At 36.7% G+C, this 25,428-nt stretch overlaps 1 long non-coding RNA gene across 1 annotated transcript in view; it reads left to right on the forward strand.

The window, feature by feature from the left end:
- The window catches only part of LOC113600151 (uncharacterized), a 96,320-nt gene that overhangs the window by 66,723 nt on the left and 4,169 nt on the right, over positions 1–25,428 (forward strand). The window contains exons 3-5 of the long non-coding RNA XR_003421104.2: positions 6,760–6,902; positions 7,139–7,248; positions 7,995–8,063. This is a non-coding gene — a long non-coding RNA (uncharacterized LOC113600151). The remainder of the gene's footprint in view (positions 1–6,759; positions 6,903–7,138; positions 7,249–7,994; positions 8,064–25,428) is intronic.

The raw sequence follows: 25,428 nt of genomic DNA on the forward strand, positions 1-25,428 counted from the left end.
TACTACATTCAAGTATTTTATTTATGCTATTTTTCCTTTTTTACACAGTGAACCCATGGCATCTTTATCTTTGTACTGTCAGATGCCTGACACCATATGTGACTAGTAAAGCTGTGGTGAAAGGAAGGGTGAAGAGCAACTTCCATCTTCCCCCGATATGTATTAAATATCTGTTGTTACCTTACCATTTGGCAACAGCTAAGAATGACAGCTGCCAAATGGTGTACAAGAATATGTCTAAATGTTCCATGGGGTGTAATAAATTACACTAGTGTAGAACCATTCTATTTAACCTTGTAAAGAGTATTCACAATTATCTTCTTTGACCCTCACAAGTGTGAAATAGGCAAATTAGTAGCTTTAGCCCTGCTTTACATATAAGTAAATACATGTAAATTTAGCCCAGAGAGACTAAATAATTATCTAAGGCTATATGGGAGTGTTTGTCCAAATATGGGTTAGAGTCCAGGTCTCTGAACATTTAAATCCAGGCTCTTTTCAATACACCAATGGTTCTCAAAATCTTGGTCTTAGAGGCTGCCACTGAATGAAGATATGAAATAAGATGGAGGGTGAAAGACCAGGGATCCGAGCCCTGCAGTTTTGCTTTTTCCCTTTCACATATTAGTGCTGCAAATAATTTTTCATTTGGAAAGTAGCTCTGTTGCTGTTAACAACATGAATCCGCTAGTCATTAAGCATGCATTTGCTTTCTGGCGCCATGTGATATTTCAGGTTTATTTTGTACACTCCTTATCCTAGACCCGGTATCAGACATTTCTCCAGGTAGCTCTGTTCCTTTTAGCTGGGATTGAGATTTAGTATATAACATCTGGGCTCTAAGTGTGCTCATTGCTACTGGGGCCTCATTGTTTCTAGCTACCAGGAAATTCCCTTAAAAAAAATCCCGAGTTCTTGCTGATACTTTGAATTCAGATCTAATACCACAGGGTTACTTGCTATCTTCTCTCATTCCATTTTGGTATGTCTCTTTTTCCATAGTGAAAACCCTGCTTCCCAAGCAACACCACAAACATTTATACATTTGCTCTATTCTACACTGCACACAAAACAGTTTTAGAGCAGTACCGTTATTCAAAACAAAACTAAATCGAATTCCAAATTTATTTGCAGCACTTTTTTATCCTCTATCATACAAAAGGTGAACAGTCAGGTAATTCTGTTTAAAATTTACTTGAGGGGCGCCTGGGTGGCTCAGTCTATTGAATATCTGACTCTTGATTTTGGCTTAGGTCATGATCCTAGGATTGTGGGCTTGAGTCCTGCATTGGACCCTGCACTGAGCATGGAGCCTGCTTAAGATTTTCTCTGTCTCTCCCTCTGCCCCCTCCCCTGCTTGCACCCTCGCTCTCAAAAGTTAAAAAAAAATTTTACTTGAATTATTTTCCCTGTGTGGTTAAGTGTTCTATCAATTTGACTTATAGGTAGAGTCATATGTTTCTGTTTGTGTTCAATTTTAGAGTTTGGGTTTTAAAAAAATCATCTTTACTTAACTTTAAAAATATTTATATGTTGACAGAATATATATATTTACTATATATTATTAACAATATATAATAAGATGAATCATTAATAATTAATTGTTAGCTCAAAGAAGTCATGATCTCTATTTCTTCACTCTTCATCCAGTTCCCAACCACTCTACTCCATGTAGATAGATAATCATTTTCATCTGTTGGTTATCTTTTCTCTGCTTCTTTTACAACAATAACTGTATATACACTCTACTTTCTCTTCTTATAAAAATGGTAGTGTACCCTGTTATATCTAGCTTTAAAATTTTTTAAATACTTTCAAATTTGTCAGTTTATAATTTTGTGTTTAGTACTTTTTGTTTCTTGTTTAGAATTCTTTATCAGCCAAAAGGTCATGAATATTTTCTGGTATACTATCCTCTAAAATTTTTAAATTTTTGCCTTTTACATTTAAATCTTTAATCAGTATACAATTGACTGCACGTGTGGTATGAGAGAGTAATCCTTTTTTTTTTTTTTTTTTTTTTTTTTTTTTTAGTGTGGATATCTATTTTTTACCCACTGGTCTTCAATGTCAGTTCAGTTCTATATCAAGTATCTACACTTTCATGAATCTGCTTCTGGGCTTTTTATTTTGTTTTATTTTTCATACCATCTATTCCTGAGAAAAAAATCTCTTATTTTTAAATTTCATATGTATTTTCTATTCTAAAGTTTTTTATTAAAAAAAATAGTTACTATTTCTCTGCTGGAGGATTTTCTACTTTTTCATTCGTTATGAATATGTTTTCATCTATGTTCTAGTTTCTTCTAGTTTCCTCTAGGTACAATAACATTTTTTATAATTCCAACATCTGATCTATTAGTCTCCACTAATTGCCTTTACTCTTCAGTATGCATTATTAAATTATTCTATTTTTATATGTCTAATAATTTTGGATTATATCCTAGACACTGTAAATGATATTTTGTAGTTTCTGAATTCTGTTATATTCCCCTGAAACTGTTGGTTTTGCAGGCAATTAATTTTGCTGACCTCATACTCCTAATCTGTCTACCTTGCAGGTGAAAATCTCTGTTTAACCCCTTTAGCCTTAGCAGGAATACTTAGTCTCCTCCATACATGCACAGTTTAAGGGTCAGCCAGAGGTTTGGGGAAAATTTATATGCAGAATTTGGGACTCTCCCTTTCTGGATCTTTCCTTTCCTGGGTTTCTCCCCTTACTTTTCAGCTACTGCGTTTGCCCCAAACTGTTATTTTGTTTTCAAGCCACTAAGATTATAGGCTTCTACTCGAGTTTTAGTGAACTAATGCTTGCCCTCAAATAAAAATCCATTTTCAAATGGAAAATTCAGTTCATTTATCTTCATCTAAGTGTAAATTTCTCTCCAGTTTCCACCTGATTTTAGTTGCTTTTCAGTTATTTCAGGGAGTTTTTTTTCTTTAATAGTTTTTACAGAATTTTAGTTGTTATATGTGGAGGGTTAGCCTGATAGGAGCTACTCAATCATTACTGGGAGCAGAGTACCCACATTATTTTATTTATTTTGGCTTGTTAATTAGTCTTCTATCTTGTATAACAAATTCCTCACCTTAGTCTAATTCTTCAGAAGTGTCTTAGCTATTCTTGTGTGGAACCTAAAGTCTTACCAAGTACACTCTTCTATCTCCCAGGAACAAATGGAAGGATTTCAGAATGAGACATGTCAAAAAAACATAAAGCTGCTTATGTTTTATACATGCATCTCTAATATCAGGGACGATGGCAATCCAAGGCACAGACATGATATACATATACATGTCTGGTGGGTTGAGGGAAGGTTGTTTGATTACCAGGACTGAATATTTAAGAAAAATAAATATTAGTTGAATGGACAAACACCTGTGAAGTCTGAAAATGGAGACATGGGTGAATTAATGGGTGCAAGAAGCAGGTGAACTGAGAAGCTAAACTAAAGCATATTAGTGAGGGTGCAGAAAGAGACCAGATTTGAAAGAGAATTTAAAACTGATAAGCCAGTATTTGGTGAAATGGTACTGAAGGAGATATTTATAAGGTTAAGAAACATTTTCTCCCGTTACTCAAATCACAGCATGTGTTAACTTCTTACTTTGTTTACACATGTAACAACACTATAGAAGGTAGAAAAAAATCACTAAAATTTTACTACTTTTATAAAACTACAAAATTTTATATTCTCTTTCAGACCTTACTCAGAAACAAATGTGTATTTTTAATAGATGTAATTATACCCCAAGTTAAATGTCTTTGACACATCATAATTTTGTATTATTTCTATCATCTCACATGAATAGGCTATTTTTATCTTGCTGATCTTTATAATTATATTCTTCTTAATGCCTGCATTCCATTTTTTTCATGTACCTTGGCTTTTTGAACCATTATTCCATTTGTTAGGCATTTATATTGCTACCATGAATAATGTTCCATGAACATGTTTATATATATAGTCTTTCCCTTTTGTGGAGGATAGATTGTCAGCAGTAAGATATTTGTGATAGAGTAGACACATTTAATATTGTTTCATGTATCTTAATATTTACTCATTTTAGACCTGGCATTACAAAACATTTGGAGTTATGTGTGTGAGAATCTTTGTATTTCAGATCATTACTGAAAGCAGGGACTTTGCCTAGTTTATGGTTGTAGCATCTAGTATAGTGCATATTATTAGACTAATAATAGCTGTGTTTTAAATGAATAAATCAGTGGATGAATGAGTGATTAATTCAGTTGTCAGATAAAGAGAGTTTCAATTCATTTCTTGCCATCTGGATGAAGTTTGATTTCAAGTGTACCCTATGATATTGGCAAGATCTGGAGAGCTATTAAGATAAAGAGTTACTCCTGTGATCTGGATCTTAGAAAAGCCTGGAATGTTGCCCTGAGAACACAATCTGCAACAGTGACTGTCTGGGATGTTTGCTTTTGCTTTCTGGATGACTACACACCCAAGTATTTCCATGGGCTGCTTTCTGAAAAATGGACTGTGATCTTTTCTTTCTAAAGGAAACTTTCCCATTATTTTTTACCTCAATGCAACAGGCCCTTGCAGGGCAAATTAAACTTGAGCCACAATGTTTGGATGTCTGGATTTTATTCTCTCCTGGGCTTCAGAAAACAACTAGGTTCATGATCAACTTAAACTAGATCACCCTGTTTCATTGTTTGGTGTTTTTGTTTTGTTTTGTTTTGTAAAAGGAGAATAATTTTTATTGAGATCAAAACGTAAAAAAATTAGTTTGTTTTCGGATTTAGCTAATTAGCACCATATAATAATGCGATAGAGATCTTATATCGATGCCATTTGTCTTTTACCAGCTATAATAATTACTATTTATGGTGCTTTGTGATTTCCATATATTACTACACATAATTTAATTATTACAGCAACCCAATGAAGTAGATATCATTATGTGCATTTTCAAATTAGGAAAGTAAGGTAAAAAGTCTTAAGTCACCTTTCTATGAGCACATGGAAGTGGGGGGGGTCAGGCTTCAAAGCTGATTCTGTCCGATACCAATGTCTATGCTTGTATATCCATTTAAAGCACTTTTATGTAAATTCTACTCTCTAATTCATGGTTACAACACCAGAAGAAGACTGTGATTTGTCTTGTCTGCAAAGGTGGAGAGAGATTTGGGGATTATGTTCTTTCCCATCCAAGTTTTCACAGGAATGAATGATCATAGCTAGGATGTGAGTGTGGACCTTCTGGTTCTTCATCCCATACTTTTCCACTGCTCCCATTCTAGATCTTCTTTCTGAATCCTTCACTCTATAGTGGAAGAAACTGGGTCCCAGAATATTGTGATGATTTACTAAAGTCATATGGCTAGTTAGCAAATTAAGACTACAGGCCATATTTTCTGCCTTTGAAGCTAGTGTCATGTCTTATCTCTTATGTCTATGTGGCAAACAAAAGCTTGCTGTTAAAGAATGTTCAGTGTGAGTTATATTCCAAACTAGAATGTACATTAACATAGGCCCTCCAATGCAGAGACCTTTAATTCATCATTTTCATTTTGTTAAAATGTCCTCCATCATTTGAGCTATCTAGTCAATCTGTTAATCATCAAATATACACTGAATGATTAGTATAAATGTGCCTAGCACTAGAGATCAGTCCCTCAGTGGGGTCTCTGTCATCAGTATATGAAAAGTCTCAGGATTTGCAACTCTTCCTCCCCCAATATAGACCTCAAAAGAGCCAAAGTAAATAAAATTTTCTGCCTCAACAGCTGTATTTATTTTGGGCTGTTTCTCCACCTACAATGTCCATTTTCTGTCCTCAGAGCTTCTGAACCTGTTTATTTTCAACCTCCCAGAGGCAGCCAGCTGTTGTATTCCTGTGTCATGGCACAAAGAAGTCAATAAGTTCTTCTGGAGGGAAGCAAGCCATTTCAAGGGATTAAAGCATATAACCCAAAGGGGAGTTTACCAATTGTGGCTATTTCCTGAGCAAGACACCAACCCTGCTCTCAAATATCTTACTCAAGTAGCTTAACAAAATATAATTGGAGACAGAACTTGAGCACTAAAAATTACACAATAAAATAAAAAGAGTCAAGGAGTAATATAAGCTCTGGGCTTAAATGGTATCGAGTGAATGTGGTTAAATAGAGTCTCCTAGTTGGTGGTCTGGACTAAGCTTTTTTTGTTTTAGTTCCAAGTTGTTTGTGTATGTTTTTTAAATTTATTTTTTAATTATTTTAATGTTTATTTATTTTGGAGAGAAAGAGAGAGAGAATGAGTGATGGAGGGGCAGAGAGAGAGAGAGAGAGAGAGACAGACAGACAGAATCTGAGGCAGGCTCCAGGCTCTGAGCTGTCAGCACAGGGCCTGATGTGGGGCTTGAACTCAAGAACCATGAGATCATGACCTGAGCTGAAGATGGACACTCAGCGGACTGAGCCACCCAGGTGCCCCCGAGTATGTTTAAGTGAGCCAACAGTTAAAAGTTGAGAACGTTTACCTAAAAATCCAAATATATGACTTCTTTTAGGAAAAATCAGATCTGTTAATATGGGGCAACTATGGGCTGGAGTGGTAGGTGTGTTAGATGAAACACACACTTCCTGGTTTGCCACAGTCCTCAGCATTTACTATTTTCTTCCCAATGTTGAGGCCAACTTTTAATTGCTTTGTATCCTGAAAATTGCAGTGTTCTTTTTCTTATACTCATTGACTTCAGTTATGTGCTGGGCCCACAGGCATGTAAGTGTTCCATTCCTGCCAGAGCCATCGCATGCTGTGAGTTCAGAGGATGATGAAACCTTGAATGGCTGGAGTGGATGTCACACTTGTTAGGTGGCTGCTATAATGTGATGAGCACTGTGTAAGCATGGTATCTCATTGACTACTCACAGAAGGCTCCATCAGGTAGGTATTATCATTCTTATTTTAAAAATGGAAAAAGTGAGACTCACAAAGGTTTTGTGGTCAGTCAGAAGTCATCTAGTTAGTGAGTAGCTAGGATTCAAAACCATCTGGATGCAGGTAAGTTCATCTCCTTAGATGCTGCCTCCCAGAGAACTAGGAAGTAATAAAACTGGGTTCTGAACCCAGACTGTCTGTCTCCAAGCCTAGTGGCCATTTTAAATGTTATTCTCTTCCAGAGGCACAGGCCCTACTGTTTGCAAATGGATAGCAAGCAAATATCTCATGACGAATCAAGAGGAGCAAGAAGAAAGAAACATTTCTCCTGGGAAATGACTTACATGTCCAGGTATAAGTTCTGAAATACATTGTGACAAATAATACATTGGGATAGTCTTTAAATTATAAATAGACCAGCCCATAACCGAGCAGCTGGATTTGTGCTTCTAGGGTAGATAGAAAGTTTTGGCCATTAGCAGAGTATTAAGCTACTTGAAAGCACCATTAGGTATTTCAATGTGAAAGATCAAATCCTGTGAAGAATCTCAACAAAGACTACAAATTCCAAATAGCCTAGGAAGATAAAGGAGAAGTAAAACCTATATTCTAGATCTTGAAGGGCAGATCTAGGTCAACTATCCCCTGGGTAGGGGCTGGACCGCAAAGAAATTCAAGTCCTATGTCAAAACTCATCACTTTGCCTTAAGCTTATTCTGGGCACTGGAAATTCAAAAGATTTAAATGTTACTTATTCCGTTTTCTACTTTAAAAAAAAGCTTTGGTAAGTTGCAAATATTGGATTTAAGTCCAGGATTTCTTGGGTTATTTCCATTATATGCTGCCTTCCAGAAAACAGATGGTAGAGAGGGGAAGGGAAGGCATTACAGGTACAGGCTTGCTGTGTAAGGAAATTTTAGATTCTGTTTGGGTAGAGAAGGAAATAAAATAGCAGAGGTTGAAGCCTCTGACAACAGTTACCAATTCATCACTTACTGTTACCACAGATTGCAGAGGACTGACAATGTGGTCCCCACTGAGGTTCCCAAGGGCAATATCTCTAATGACCACTCTGCCTTTTAACTTTTCTTTCCCCAGTCATGCCATTTAGTCCCACCTTCAGGACCCACCCAACTCCAGGCTTCTGGGTCAATTCTCTTGGTCAAGGTAAGTTGCAGGCTAATATGTAAACCACAAACAATCTTTGAGTAATGTTAAACAGCAACAAAACCCAAAATGATAAGTCTATAACAGTAATAATAGCAATTACTTTTATTGAGCTATTTTTGTGTTCTAAACACCTTGTTATGTAATTTATATATTTTACTCCATTTAATTATTATATCAGCCTGTGAGATATATATCATAATGAGACAGTTCTCTGTCAGTCTCTTACATTTCTGCACATCTTGTGAGTGAGGCACTGGTTCCCATTTGTTTCAGACTAATTTTTGAAGGATGCTTGTACAGCAAATAGTTTTGGGAGATAGAGATAATGTCTTCTGTCAGGTTTCTTTTATTTATTTGTTTATTTTATGTTTTTAGTGTTCTTATTTTATTTTTGAGAGAGAGAGCGTGAGGAGGGGAGGGGCAGAGAGAGAGACACAGAATCGGAAGCCGTCAGCTTCTGAGCCGTCAGCACAGAACCCAACGCAGGGCTTGAACCATGAACCGTGAGATTATGACCTGAGCTGAAGTTGGACACTTAACCAACTGAGCCACCCAGGTGCCCCTTCTGTCAGGTTTCTTAAACTCAGCGTTCCCCTTTTGTAAAGAACCCTCTTTTTGCAGCTCCCTTTTGGAAATGGGCCTTGGAGACTAAGCACAGATATGGTGGCTCTGTGGCTACTGCTGTTGCCATAAGTCATATACTGTTCTTTGTCTCTGAACCAGGGATTTTGTGTCTTCTAGCATCCATTAAACTGTAGCAGGCTAATCTATTAGCATGCAAGTTGGGTAGCATCTTAGACCCCCACATTGTCCTTTGAAAGAGTTTTTTCCCCTTAAAACAACTTTATTTGAAGACCAGCCCACATGGAAAACCTGTATCACTTGCCATCATTATAAAGGAATCATAAAAATAAATTGATTGCAAACTAAACAGTATAACTGAAGTTTTGCTTTGTAAGGTAGCTGGAATGTTCCAAGCCTGCAGCCTGCTCTGTCTTTATTTTTTTAATTAATTAATTAATTTTTAAATTTACATCCAAGTTAGTTAGCATATAGTGCAACAATGATTTCAAGAATAGGTTCCTTAATGCCCCTGTCCCACTTAGCTCATCCCCCCACCTCCCACCACCCTTCCAGCAACCCTTTGTCTCCATATTTAAGAGTCTCTTACATTTTGTGCCCCTCCCTGTTTTTATATTATTTTTGCTTCCCTTCCCTTATGTTCATCTGTTTTGTATCTTAAATTCCTTATATGAGTGAAGTCATATGATATTTGTCTTTCTCTGACTGACTAATTTTGCTTAGCATAATACCTTCTAGTTCCATCCACATAGTTGCAAATGGCAAGATTGCATTCTTCTTCACCCTGAGTAATACTCCATTGTATATATAAACCAAATCTTCAACCATTCACCAGTTGATGGACATTTGGGCTCTTTCCATACTTTGGCTATTGTTGATAGTACTACTATAAACATTGGGGTGCATGTGCCCCTTCGAAACAGCACACCTGTGTCCCTTGGATAAATACCTAGTAGTGCAATTGCTGGGTCGTAGGGTAGTTCTATTTTTAATTTTTTGAGGAACCTCCATACTGTTTTCCAGAGTGGCTGCACCAGCTCGCATTCCCACCAGCAGTGCAAAAGAGATCCTCTTTCTCCGCATCCTCGCCAACATCTGTTGTTGCCTGAGTTGGTAATGTTAGCCATTCTGACAGGTGTGAGGTGGTGTCTCATTGTGGTTTTGATTTGTATTTTCCTGATGATGAGTGATGTTGAGCATTTTTTCATGTGTCTGTTACTCATCTGGATGTCTTCTTTGGAGAAGTATCTCTTCATGTCTTTTGCCCATTTATTCAGTGGATTATTTGCTTTCTGGGTGTTGAGTTTGATAAGTTCTTTATAGATTTAGATACTAACCCTTTATATGGTATGTCATTTGCAAATATCTTCTCCCATTCTGTCGGTTGCCTTTTAGTTTTGCTGATTGTTTCCTTCACTATGCAGAAGCTTTTTATTTTCATGAGGTCCCAATAGTTCATTTTTGCTTTTGTTTCCCTTGCCTCTGGAGACGTGTTGAGTAAGAAGTTGCTGCGGCCAAGATCAAAGAGGTTTTTGCCTGCTTTCTCCTTGAGAATTTTGATGGCTTCCTGTCTCGCATTGAGGTCTTTCATCCATTTTGAGTTTATTTTTGTGTATGGTGTAAGAAAGTGGTCCAGATTCATTTTTCTGCATGCTGTTGTCCAGTTTTCCCAGCATCATTTGCTGAAGAGACTGTCCTTATTCCATTGGATATTCTTTCCTACTTTGTCAAAGATTAGTTGCGATATGTTTGTGGGTCCACTTCTGGGTTCTATATTCTGTTCCATTGATCTGAGTGTCTGTTTTTGTACCAGTATTACATCTTGTAAGTACAGGATTGTGATGCCTCCAGCTTTGGTTTTCTTTTTCAAGATTGCTTTGGCTATTTGGGGTGTTTTCTGGTGTTATTTTGATAGAGATTGCATTGAATATGTAGATTGCTTTGGATGGTATTGCCATTTTAACATTTGTTCTTCCAATGGGGGATGTTATTTTTTTTTAATATTTATTTGTTGTGGGGGGAGGGAGGCAGAGAGAGATGGGGACAGAGGATCTGAAGCGGGCCCTGCACTGACAGCAGAAAGCCCTATGTGATGCTCGAACCCATGAACAGCGAGATCATGACCTGAGCTGAAGCCAGAGGCTTAAACGACTGAACCACCCAGGTGCCTATGAAAGATGTTATTTCCATTTCACAGGATAGAAACTGAGATTTTAGAAAGTGTTTTAAACTGTAGTGTTTATTATGTCTGATCTTATACTTCAGTATTCATCTGGATATTCTGCCTTGTTATAAAAATTAAATCCCCAATTTGGAACATACTTCTGGCCCCCAAGTCCTAGTTTTATTCTCTATTCTTGATATAGTCATCTATTCATTGATCCCAATGTTTATTCAGCTCATAATATTGATTTTGCTTTCATCAGTTATCCTAGGGAATGGCATCTTTCTTGGAACCCAAATTCCCATTACTAATAATATCATGGTGGAAATTAAGTAAAAATAATGGATGTAAAAGTATCTAATACAAATGATTCTCAAACCTTAGGTTGCATCTGAAATACTGGAATATTTCTTTTATATACAGATCCCCAGGCCTCATCCCAAGGGATTCTGAATCAGCAGATTTAGCTTAAAATCAAAACTCAGATTTTGTTTGTTTGTTTGGTTTTTACAAAAGTCTCAAGTAATTCTGGTACGTGTGGATCCTTGGCTTCTTTGAAAAGCATTGCTCTATGGGACAAAATGAAGGTCCTTTAAAAGGTACCTTAGAATTTCCACTACTTACTCCTCTTATGCAATTGTTCCTTACTCTGTGCTTTACATCCTAGCTACTACTACTATCTCAAAATTCTTTCTACTTCTACTCTTCTGTACTTTGACAGTCTTTCTTCTCTACCTAGAATAATAACCTCCTACTCATTCTTTAGGTCATGTGTCTCCTCCTATAGGAAGCCTTCCCCATCTTAAGAGGGTATATCATTTCTCTCCCAAAAGTTTTCTGTGCTTCCCTCTATCATTTACTTCTACCTTTTATTAAAATCATGTGCCTGTCTCCACCACCAGAATATAAAATCCTTGAGGGTAGGTAAAATGTCCTTTTGACTTTTATACTTTATATGGGAAGACTTTATAGGATACCACAGTATCTGGTTCATAATAGGTACTCAACTTTGAAATCCAATTTTGTTGAATGAATGAAAGAATGAATAAGTTGCAGAATTAATTAAGTCATTTGTTTGCAGATAACTTTTGATATAAAATCCTATTAATGGTACATTCTTGATTTTCTTAAAAATATTTATTTCATCTGAGATAACATCAGGAATGTGAGGAAAGGGATATAATACAAGAAGTAAGATTTTAGCATGGCTAGAGAGAATAAAGGCAATATACCCCAGCCTCATTTTACAGAAAAGGAAACTGAGGTTCCGAAAAAAAAAGTGAGTAACCCAACATCACACAGCTTGTTAGTGGCAAAGCAAGATTGGAAGCTTTATCTCTTTCCTCTCAGTCTTAATCTATCTATCTATGTATCTATCTATCTATCTACCTACCTATTCATTCATTCATTAAGTTTTTTATTATAATCACCAGGTGCTCATCACAAGTGCACTCCTTAATCCTCATCACTTATCTCACCTATCCTCCCACCCACCTCCCCTCTAGTAACCATCAGTTTGTTCACTATAGTTAAGAGTGTGTTTCTTGTTTTTCCTCTCATTCTTTTTTTTCCTTTGCTTGTTTGTTTTGTTTCTTTAGTTACACATGTGTGTGAAATCATATGGAATTTGTCTTTGACTGACTTATTTCACTTAGCATTATACTCTCTAGCTCCATCCATGTTGTTGCAAATGGCAAGATTTCATTCTCTTTTATGGCTGAATAATATTCCATTGTGCACACACACACACACACACACACACCACATCTTCTTTATCCATTAATTTATTGATGGATACTTGGACTACTTCCATATCTTGCCTATTATAAATAAGGCTGCTATAAACATAGGGGTGAATGTATCACTTTGAATTAGTGTTTTTATATTATGTGGGTAAATTCCCAGTAGTGCGATTGCTGGATCACAGAGTAGTTCTAGTTTTAACTTTCTGAGGCACTTCCATTCTGTTTTCCACAGTGGCTGCACCAGTTTGCATTCCCACCAACATATACGAGGGTTCCTTTTTCTCTGTCCATTCCCAATACTTGTTTCTTGTGTTGTTGATTTTAGCCATTCTGATATGAGGTGATATCTGATTGTAGTTTTGATTTGCATTTCCCTGATGGTAACTGATGATAAACATCTTTTCATGTGTGTGTTAGACATCTGTGTGTCTTTTTTTTTAAAAATGTTTTTATTTATCTTTGAAGGAGAGAGAGAGATAGAACATGAGTGGGGGAGGAGTAGAGAGAGAGGGAGACACAGAATTCGAAGCAGGCTCCAGGCTCTGAGCTGTCAGCACAGAGCCTGATGTGGGGCTCGAACTCGTGAACTGTGAAATCATGACCTGAGCTGAAGCCGGACGCTTAACCGACTGAGCTACCAAGGCGCTCCCTGTATGTCTTTTTTGAAGAAATGTCTGCTTATGCCCATTTCAATGGGATTATTTGGTTTTGGGGTGTTGAGTTGTTTAAGTTCTTTACATATTTTGGATATTAACCCTTAATTGGATATGTCATTTGCAAATATTTTCTCCTATTCAGTAGGTTGCCCTTGAGTTCTGTTGATTGTCTCCTTCTCTATGTAGAAGATTTTTATTTTTATATAGTCCTAATAATTTAGTTTTGATTTTGTTTTCTTTGCCTCAGGAGACATGTCTAGAAAGAAGTTGCTACTGCTGATGTCAGAGATTACTGACTGTGCTCTTTACTATTTTTAAAAATGATTTTAGGTCTCACATTTAGGTCTTTATCCATTTTGAATTTATTTTAGTGTATGGTGTAAGAAAGTGGTCCAGTTTCATTCTTTTTCATCTAACTTTCCAGTTTTCCCAACACTATTTGTTGAAGAGACAGCCTTTTTCCCATTGGATATTCTTTTCTACTTTGTTGAAGATTACTTGACCATGTAGTTGTGGGTTTATTTCCTGGTTTTCTATTCAGTTCTGTTGATCTATATGGCTATTTTTGTGCCAGTACCGTACTGTTTTGTTCACTACATCTTTGTAATATAACCTGAAGTCTAGAATTGTGAGGTCTCCAGCTTTTCTTTTCTTTTTCAAGCTTGCTTTGGATATTCGGAGTCTTTTGTGGTTCCATACAAATTTTGGATTCTTTGTTCTAGCTCTGTGAAAAATGCTGTTGGTATTTTTTAAAATTTTTTTAATGTTTATTTTTGAGAGAGAGAGAAACAGAGCATGAGCAGGGGGAGGGGCAGAGAGAGAGGGAGACACAGAATCTGAAGCAGGCTCGAGGCTTCAAGCTGTCAGCACAGAGTGCCATGCAGGGCTCAAACTCATAAACTGTGAGATCATGACCCGAGCCAAAATCGGATGCTTAACCGACTGAGCCACCCAGGCGCCCCAAAAATGCTGTTGGTATTTTGATAGGGATTGCATTAAATGTGTATATAGCATTAGGTAGTATAGACATTTTAACCATATTTGTTCTTCCAATCCATGAGCATGTAATGTCTTTCCATGTCTTTGTGTCATCTTCAATTTTTTACATCAATGTTTTCTAGTTTTCAGAGTACTATTCTTTCACCTCTTTGGTTAGGTTTATTCCTAGGTATCTTATTATTTTTGGTGCAATGGTAAATGGGATTTTTTTTCTTAATTTATATTTCTGCTGCTTCATTACTGGTGTACGGAAATGCAACAGATTTCTGTATGTTGATTTTGCATCCTGTGATTTTACCAAATTCACTTATACATTCCAATAGGTTTTTGGTGGAGTATTTTGGGTTTTCTATGTATAGTATCATGTCATCTGCAAATGTGAAAGTTTTACTTCTTCCTTACTGAATGCTTTTATTAATTGTTTGACTGCTTTGGGTAGGACCTCCAGTATAATGTTCGATAAAAGTGGTGGAAGATAAAGAAGACATCCTTATCTTGTTCCTGACCTTAAGGGTGAACTCTCACTCCCCCCCACCCCCATTGAACATAATGCTTGCTGTAGGTTTTTGATAGACGGTGAGGTATGTTCCCTGTAAATCTACCTTGTTGTAGGTTTTTATCATGAATGGATGTTGTACTTTGTCAAATGCTTTTTTTTGCATCTATTAAAATGATCATATGGTTTTTATCCTTTCTTTTTTTAAAAATATTTTTTAAAGTTTATTTATTTTTGACACACAGAGAGAGCAAGCATGAGCTAGGGAGGGGCACAGAGAGAGGGAGACAGAATCCGAAGCAGGCTCCAGGCTGCCTGTCCAAGCCTGATGAGGGGCTTGAACTCACAAACCATGAGACCATGACCTGGGCCGAAGTCAGACGTTTAACTGACTGAGCCACCCAGGTGCCCCTATCCTTTCTTTTATGGATGTGATGTATCACATTGGTTAATTTGCAAATATTGAACTACTCTTGGATCCCAGGAATAAATCTCCCTTGGTCGTGGTGAATGATTTTTTAAAAATATATTGTTGGATTTGGTTTGCTAGTATTTTGTTGAGGATTTTTGCATCTATGTTCATGAGAGATATTGGCTTGTAGTTCTCTTTGTTTTGGTGTCTATCTGGTTTTGATATTAGGGTGATACTCACCTCCTAGAGTGAATTTTAAGTTTTCCTTCTTCTATTTTTAGAATAGTTTGAGGAGAACAGGTATTAACTATTCTTTAACTGTTTGGTAGAGTTCACCTGTGAAGCCATCTGGCCCCGGACTTTTGTTTGTTGGGAGTTTTTGATTACTGATTCAATCTCCTTGTTGGTAATCAGCCTGTTCAAATTTTCTATTTCTCCCTGCTTTAGTATTGGCAGGTTATATGTTTCTAAGTATTTATGCATTTCTTCTAGGGTGTCCAATTTCTTGGCATATAGTTTTTCATAATATTCTCTTACAGTGTTTGTATTTCTCTGGTGTTGGTTGTCATTTCTCCTCTTTTATTTGTGATTTTTTTATTTGAGTCCTTTCTCTCTCTTTCTCTTTCTCTCTCAGTCTAAGTAGAGGCTTATCAATTTTCTTGATCTTTTCAAAGAACTAGCCTCTGGTTTCATTGATGTGTTATATTTTTCTTTGGTTTCCATATCATTGATTTCTGTTCTAATCTTTATTATTTCCTCCCTTATATTGTTTTTGGATTTTGTTTGTTCTTCATTTTCTAGCTCCTTTATATGTAAGTTTAGGTTGTTGCTTTGAGATTTTTCTTGCTTCTTTATGTAGGCTTGTATTGCTATAAACTTCCTTCTTAGAACTACTTTTGCTGTATCTCAAAGATTTTGAACTGTTATATTTTCATTTTTGTTTGTTTCCATGTAATTTTTAATGTCTTCTTTGATTTCTTGGTTGACCCATTCATTGCTTAGTAGCATGTTATTTAGCTTCCACGTATTTATGGTTTTTCCAAATTTTTTCCTGTGGTTGACTTCTACTTTCATAGTATTGTGGTCAGAAAAGATGCCAGCTATGACTTTGATCTTTGTGAACTTGTTGCGGCTTGTTTTGTGACCTAATATGTGATCTATTCTGGATAATGTTCCATGTACACTTGAAAAGAAATGTGTACTCTGATGTTTTAGGATGGAATGTTCTGAATATATCTGTTAAATCTATATGGTCCAGCATGCCATTCAAAGCCAATTGTTTCCTTGTTGATTTTCTGTGTAGATAATTTATCTATTGATGTACGTGGGGTGTTAAAGTCCCCTACTATTATTGTATTACTATTGATTACTTCCTTTATGTTTGTTATTAACTGTTTTATGTATTTGGGTGCTTTCATATTGGATGCATTAATATTTACAATTGTCATATATTTTTGTTAGATTGTCCCCTTTATTATTATATAGTCTTGGTTTCTTGTTATAGTCTTTGTTTTAAAGTCTATTGTTCCTCGGGGCGCCTGGGTGGCTCAGTCGGTTGAGCGTCTGACTTCAGCTCAGGTCACGATCTTGCGGTCCGTGAGTTCGAGCCCCGCGTCAGGCTCTGGGCTGATGGCCCAGAGCCTGGAGCCTGCTTCCGATTCTGAGTCTCCCTCTCTCTCTGCCCCTCCCCCGTTCATGCTCTGTCTCTCTCTGTCTCAAAAATAAATAAATGTTAAAAAGAAAATTAAAGTCTATTGTTCCTGATATAAGTACTGCTACCCTGGCTTTCTTTTTACATTGATTTTCATGATCAATGTTTGTCTATCCCCTCACTTTCAGTTTGCAGGTGGATTTAGGTGTAAAATGTGTCTCTCATAGGCAACATATAGATAGGTCTTGTTTTTTACCCTTTCTGTCAACCTATGTCTTTTGGTTGGAGCATTTCGTCCATTAACATTTGAGATAATTATTGATAGATATGTATTTACTATTTTTTTTCCTCTTTCAGCTATTTCTTTTTAATTACAGTTTTGGTTCAATGACAATCAATTTCACAACATGAGAAAGTACTATGAATCAAAGCAGAAATATGGAAATACAATATACAATCCAAAATAGATATACAGTATTCATGTAGGAAACAAAATGAAATTTTCATTGGCACAAATAGTAGCTTGGGATCTGTTGGGTATAGTTGTTCTGGTGTAGGTTCCTAAAGATAGGAAAAAATAGTATTGGTTATCATTGGTTATCAAGATTACTGTGGCCATATTAAATATTAGAGCATCTTAGCATCAATATGTGACCATGTGAACAGAAGACCTTACAGTATCTATATAAAAAGCTTTATGTGCACTGAGACAGTTGTGAAAAGAGTTACTTTCCAGAATCAAGCCCACTTTAGGCTTAAGACCAAGTTTTAACTACCTAAAATTATTGACTAACAGAAAGTGTTCCAAATGTGGTTATTCTAATTCAGAATTAAAAAAAAAAGTATTTGCAAAAAGAGTATAAAAGTTTTTCTGAATTTAATGTAAGCCTCCAGTCTTCACTTTACAAATACTTGATATACAATTTTGGCTGCTGCACATATTTTGCCTTTTTAATTTTAAGATTTGTCAATTTTACCTTCAAAACAGATCACTTTTTAAATTGTAAAAAGTATTCAACATAAGCAAAAATTAAAAAAGCATTTTTAAATTAGTTGAGGTCAATGTACTTCTACTCTTTGGAATCAGTTTAGCTAAATGAATCTGGCACTATTGTTGAATAGGAATAGGTGATGAGTATGTAAGCAAAATTTGGATTCCAACACATCATTGCCCTGGCACATGTAAATTACTATATAAAAAATCAAATGCAATGTGAAATTCAAAGCCTCAGAGACGAGAGTTCAGTTCCCAAGAAAGAATGATAGCTTAATAATATAAAACTTTATCTAGAGTAAATAGGCATTAAATTAATATGTTGAAACAATGCATTGAGGATTTGCTATAACACCTGGAAGTTCCTTCTAATGTGCATATAAATAAAATCATGGAAGCTTTTTGTATTACCTGAGTTATGGTCTTAAAGATTTAATGAACCAAATGAAAACTGAATCTGTTTGTATCCTATCCTTTAGATACAGGTAAGATAAAATTTATTCTCATTTTCAAGGTAGAATTTTGTATGTCCATACTTCTTAAGCCACATTTAAAGAAATCACCTCTTAACTAATCTTGGATGTTGTCTTCTTGTACATGAAATTCCAGTAGATTTAGTAGATATTCATCATCTAGTCAACCCCTTCACATGTTCTTCAATGAAATTTGGAATCCTCAGCATTTATTGAAATGTGGAGTTAGCAGATTCAATGAAAATCTGTTTTTTCCTTATCACACTGGATATCTGGACACCATTTGGATTGGGTTTAGAATATGGGGAGGTACAGATGTTTTTTTGGCCTGAGTCTCTTAGCAGTAGAGATGTAGAAGGAAGAATGAGATCACAAAGAGACTGGCTGTGGACTGCAGAGCACTGCCAGTTGCTGTGGACAGGCATTAGCTGGGAGCAGTTACTTGAAAGTGTTACAACAGTTGTTTGATTTGAATAAATCTATGTGGGTTGTACCAGTGCCAGAAGCAGCAACCCCAGTCTGAGGCTGGCCACCACCATTCTGCCCATGTCCACTCTGTCTGCATGGGTGTGTGGTTCACCTCATTGGATGCTGGGCAAAAAGAAAATTGTTGGCTCAGGGCAGGTGCAGGCAAGGTTGTATTTATTGCCATTTATTAATTGTTTTGTGGTCATTTCTGAAGATTTTCTCTGATCCTTTCTTGTCTTTCTCTCTCATGGTTTGTTGGTTTTCTTTAGTGATGTATTTGCATTTCTTTCTCTTTATTTTTTTGCATATTTGTGGTTTTTGATTTGTGGTTACCATTAGGTTTGCATATAACATCTTCTGCATATAACAGTTGGTAAGAAATTGATGGTCGTTTAAAGTTTAAACCCATTCTTTACTCCTCTCCATGTTTTATGTATATAGTGTTATTTTACATCCTTTTTTGTGAGTTCTCCGACTGATTTTTTACAGAAATATTCATTTTTACTGCTTTTATGTTCCTTACCTTCATACTGTCACTTTTGGTCTTTCCTTTCCACTCAGAGTCCCCTTTCATATTTCTTGCAGGATTGGTTTAGTGGTAACAAACTCCTTTAGGTTTTGTTTCTCTGGCAACTCTTTATCTCTCCTTTTCTGAATGATAGCCTTGCTGGATAGAGTATTCCTGGCTGCAGATCTTTCCCATTCAGCACTTTGAATATATCATACCATTCCTTTATGGTTTGGAAAGTTTCTGCTGAAAAATCCTCTCATAGCCTTATGGGGTTTCCTTTGTATGCAATTGTCTTATTTTGTTTTGCTGCTTTTAATATTATCACTATATTTTGCCATTATGATTACAATATATCTTGGTGTGGACCTGTTTTTGTTGTTTTTGTTGGAGGTTGTAGCCAGCCTCCTGGATCTGGATATCTGTTTCCTCCCCCTGATTAGGGAAGTTTTCAGCTATTATTTCTTTAAATAAATGTTCTGCCCCCTTTTCTCTCTCTTCTTCTTCTGAGATTCCTGTAATATGAATGTTATTATGTTTGATGGAGTCATTGAATTCTCTAAGTCTATTCTCATTTTACATAATTCTTTTTTTTCTGTCTTCTGTTCAGTTGGATTACTTTCCATTACTCTGTCTTCTAGGTCATCAACTTGTTCCTCTGTTTCTTCCAGCCTGCTGTTCATTCTATTAAGCATGTTTCTCATTTTATTCATTGAGCCCTTTATCTCTGCTGTTATTTCTTATCTCTGTGTTACCTGCTAATAACTCACTCATGTCCTCCCATGTCCTCGACTCTTTTCTCCAATCTAGTGAGCATCGTTATGATCATTGCTTTAAATTCTTCATCAGGCATGTTACTTAAACCTGTTTTGCCATGGCCTTGTCATGTTTTTCATTTGGTACAAATTCCTCTGTCTTTTCATTTTATCTCAGTCTCTGTATCCGTTTCTATGTGTAAGGAAAGTCTGCTATGTCTCCTGTTCTTGAGGGTAATGACTTATGAAGAAGTGGTCCTATAGTGTCCTGCAGTGTAGTGCCCCCTTTCCTCAGGGCCTGGCACTTCTGAGAATGTCTCCACTGGGTGCTGCATAGGCTCTGCTGTTGTGTTATGGCTGCCTTCTCCTTCAGGCCAGTCATCTGCAGAGGCTCTCTTTCCCTGCTGTAGGTAATGTCTGGTCCCTGACCTGAATGTGACATATTTTAACTAGGTGTTGTCTGGTCTGCTTGTACAATGAGACCTGTCCCTGCTGCCACTGGAACTGAGGCCTCACAAAACTTCTGGGTAAGGAGACATAGTGTTGGCAGGCATTCAGGCCAGTCTTCTGGAGTAGGGGGCCTGCTGCACGGATTGAGGTAAATGTGACTGGAAAGGGCAGTTCTTCCAGAGCACAGGGGGCAGGGCTTGGTGTAAGCAAGTTAGGTAGTGAATGTAGGCATTGCACTGGTTCCTACAGGTGACCCTGTGCTTATGCTTTGGAGCAGGGATGGAAATGGTGCCTGCCAGTTCCTTTGTACCCAGTGGGGCCTCTCCATGAATGCTGCCTCTGGAAGATGCTCCAAGATGAGTGACTAAGCTCCCACTGTGTGCCTTAGGTGTTCCTTAGATTGCTGTTTCCATACTGTATGTCTGTGGGATGTTTGCCCTGCTTTTTCTTCAAGAGCAACCCAACATCCTCCAAACTCTTCCGGGACCAAACATGCTCACTTTTAAAACTCCAGGCTTTAAGTACCATTGATGGCAAGAACTCATGAAATTTGGCTCCTCTAGCTTTTCAAGTAAATTGTTACGGGGATTCATTTTCCCTGTGTGGGTTCTCTGCCAGTCTGTCTCTTGTTCTTCTCCACAACCATGGCTCCCTCCCCACCACAGCAGCCATGATCTGTTTCTCTCCCAAGCCATGTCTCCACATTTCCTGCCTTCTTTGATGTGGCCTCTTCTCTACTTTTAGTTGTAGAGCTTGTTCTGTCAGTCTTTATATAGATTTCTGGAGGTATTTAGGATGACATGATAGTTATCTAGTTGTATTCATGGGATGAGGCAAGCCTAGGGTCTTTCTACTCCACCACCATCTTCCCCTTCCCAAGTTGTTTAAATTAATCATAGTCCTTCCCTTCCACTAAGTTGCAGACCTACTCAAAGTCCAGCTAAAGTTTTCATCATCTTGGCTTTTTTTTTTTAACCTCATCCGATATTGGTGCTGTTATTTCATACTATCTGAATAATTCTTATGCCATGTTTTCTTCATATAAATTTGCTTTCTTTGATATACATCATATTAGGGTATTTTAAAAACCTTTATTGTGTTTATTCTTACTATTTAATTAAATTTTTGTTTTCATATCCTGTGAATCAAATTTGCCTCCTCCTTTTGAATGACTGACTTTGATCTGATGGATTTTTCTAGAGAAATCTCTCCTTGACTAGTGTTTAGGGGATGAAAATGTGGTATATTAAAAAATAAAACCCTTCTTTTCCCAAAATTATGCAAAGCACAATCAACTCCATGTGTGTTCCTCCTTTCACTTTTATAATTAGATGCAAAAAATATTTAACATCCCATTGAGTCCTCCAGTTTAAATCAGTCCACATGATAAATTTCATTGGGGTGTTTAATTTGCCTTGCAATGGAAACCTTTATCTTTTCCCTGTGTCTTGATTATAGTTTAGTAAAATAAAAAAAGGCCCTTTGAATTGATTTTGTGCAACATGGTGTCCTAACCAGGTCTATTAATAATTTGTCAGGTAAAGATCTTGTTTCTGTTTATCAAATAATATTTTGGAGACCATTAGGGCTAGACCTGTGCAGTAGTCATAAAGTCCTTCTTGAGTTCCAGCTAGGAGCATGCAGAAAATTGTTGTTGCTATAACTGCTCAAACATATGGCTAGGTTCAGGGGAATCTGCTAACTTCTTGTGTTGTGTCCAAAAGTTTCCAATTATCAACAAAAGATGGCATACCAGCCCAATTACTCCTGATATATTCCAGTCAAGGACTCCAAGTAATCACAGTTGTGTGGGTGTATGTGGTCTGAAATAACAGGAATCAGTGAAATTTTCAAGCATAAATACACTGTGGAGATCATTTACATATCACAACCAGACAAATGCATCCCACTGAGCTGAATGTGCTTTCGACAGGAAGCAGGAATTTTGGGCCACCTCCCAACCCCTGATTCACAGCCTTTGTAAACTATTTGAGATACATTTTGTTTCCAGTTTTGCAACAAACTTCTCCAACAGCTTATTTGCTTCATATGTCAACAAACTTGAGAAAAGTATTGCCTCTTATGTAAGATAATGAGAAATGTGAAAAGCTATTGTTAGGACCTGGTTACCCCCAAAACTTGGACAAAGATATTACAGACTGTGACATGGAAGCAGGCCTATCTTGATGAACTTTAGTATGCATCTTCAATTCCTAGATAACTCTTACACTCACTGGAATGAGCGGGCTGGAGATCTTTTCAAAAGTTGCTTATATTTAGTGACTCTATGAGCCAAAAAATAGCAAAGTAAGAAAGGGAAAAAGGACTTGGCGTAGCTTCAGGAAAATACATGCTGTCTGCTTTGAAGGCAAATCATCCCCAGAGATGAGGCTGCAGGGAGATCTCTGAAGGCAAATTCCTGACTGCCCAGGTTCTGTGGCCACAAACAGCATTGCCTTCATCTACTCATATCAGCAAAAACTACCAAACCTGTCAGTGAAAGTAGCCATAATTCAAGCTTGATCTTCCCCAAATGCAGCTCAGATCATGTCACTGAATTTCTATTGCTTCGTCATCATTTATAAAACCACATACAGAAATACCTGGGTGATTCAGTCCATTAAGTGTTGACTTCTGATTTTTGGCTCAGGTCATTTTCTCAGTTTTGAGATCAAGCCCTGCGTCAGTTTCCACACTGGGTGTGGAGCCTGCTTAAAATTCTCTCTCCCTTTCCCTCTGCCTCTCCCTCACTCAGGCACTTGCATGAGCTTCTCTCTTAAAAACAAAAACAAAAAACAAGTGCAAACTCCTCATCATGGTTCTTAATGCCCTTATAATAATTTTGCAATCTTCCATTAATCACAAAGATTTTAATAAAAACCAAGTTACTGGCTAATCCATGAAATAGCTATAGTCTTTTCTGTTTTTTTGTCTTTGTTCATGTGGTACTATAAATATTATTGATAACAATACTGTTATTAACTGTAGCATTGAGTACTTGACTGTGTGTCAGGCACCATGTGATGACTTTCCATGCATTGTCTTATTTAATTCTTGTTACTAATTAGCTGCTTAAGACCATAGAAACTGCAAAAAACAAACAAACAAAAAACAAGACAAAACAAAAACAAAACAAAAAACAACCACAGAACTTCAAATGACAGAGTAAGGGCTTTGATTCTCTCATGTCACATGTCTGACGTAAGAGACCTCATTATACTGCATCTGAACTTTTGGAAATAATCATATCTCCAAGTGGGTTCATTTTCTCTGCATTTTTAAATAATCACTTAGCAATATTTCTGATTCCCTACTCCACTATATGGTGAGCTGGTGGAGAGTGAGGATCACAACTGTGCGTTTTCTGTGTTCCACACAATACCATAGTAGGTATATAGTAGGTCTTCCATTTGTTCTAGGCAAAGCCCCTGATTAGCCAGGGAGCAGAACAGGATTCCAAAAAGCAAAGTGGATTAGACCAAAAGGAGGATTTGGTGAGGTTGATCTCTAGCATCCCAGCCTTCTTTCTTTTCTTCCTACTGAGAGAAGGTTCCATTCTCCAGGGCACCACCAGAACTAAGAGACAGAGGATGTAAGGGTTCTATCAGGGCCAGGCATTTTGTGCTGGAGCTGGTTTGTACTAGCTCTTGAAGGTTAGTAATAAGTATGTTTTCTAAAACATGAAAGCTTTAAATTGGATACATGGGAGTATTTGTACCATGGAAATTAGCAAACACTACAAGTCAGTGCTTCCTGTGCCCCTCCAATACATTAGGTTTGCCAATACACTAAGACCTGCCCCAAATTGAGAGAGACCCATGATCCCAATTGCCTTTTGCCTTTTCCCTGCTCCCTTTGACTCTCTTAACTTTTGGATCTACCATACTCTGCCTGGTGATATGAAGAATACCATGATTACAGCTATCTAGTTCCTCACTGAGGAAATAAGGGATAGAATAACATGAATAATTACTAAGTATCTCATCTGGTCTTTTATCTTCATTTGTTTTTAAATTGAAAATATGCATATTTCATATATGGAAGTACAGAAAAAAATGTAAGTGCCAAGAGGACAGAGACTTTACTTTTCGCTACTGCTACCTCCATGCTGCTTAAATGAAGTGTGAGCCATGTGATAAGTGTTAAACAGTGAGTGAACAAGATTACACATAGAAAAATGACAAGAATATAATAAAATATTAATAATGCTTACCTCTGAATAATGTGTTCGTGGATCATTTTAATTTTCTTTTTTTCTTTTTGTTTTGGGTGGGGGCCTTATATATATTTTCACACATTGTCTTATAATGTGCATGTATTACATTGAAAGCCAAATAGAAATAAAAGAAAAAAACAACTGAACTTATGCAAAATTACAAACATTAACAAGAAGTCACAGAGACATGTCTTACTGGTATACTTAATTCCAGGAGAGTTTTGTGGGAAGACTTCTTGAACAAAGTGAGGCTTCTTGAACAAAGGAGGTTTAAAATCTCCTTCCCTAGAGTCATGTTAAGCTAACTATCACAGGGGAAAAAACAGGTAAAATAGTTCCCACTATGGTCTGAATGGCATCTGATGATGCTATCCCTCCCAGGCATCAAAAATCCAAACTGATGGATTATTCAGTAAATTCTTCTATAGATTTACCAATTTTTCATTTGCTTCTTTACCGATTACTAAGAAATGTACATTAAATTCTCTCATTATTGAGTTGTTGGGTTCTCTTTCAAAGTGCTTCATTCTGTGTAATTTTTCAAATCTATTTTCCAGATCACTAATTTTCTCTTCGTCTGTTTCTAAACCAATGTTTAAACTTCCCTATGAGGTTCATTTTTAATTATTAATTTTTTTATCTTTAAACATTTTATTTGTTTTTTTTCCACTGGCCTACCAATGGCCTACCAATGTTCATACCTTAAATACTGCTGTAAAGTTCTTTATGCTTAATTTTATATTTGATATCTAGTAATTCCATTATCTTCTGTCTGTTTAGGGGTGATTCTGTA

The sequence above is a fragment of the Acinonyx jubatus genome, chromosome D2, assembly GCF_027475565.1.
Source record: "Acinonyx jubatus isolate Ajub_Pintada_27869175 chromosome D2, VMU_Ajub_asm_v1.0, whole genome shotgun sequence".
NCBI classification, from domain to species: Eukaryota; Metazoa; Chordata; class Mammalia; order Carnivora; family Felidae; genus Acinonyx; species Acinonyx jubatus.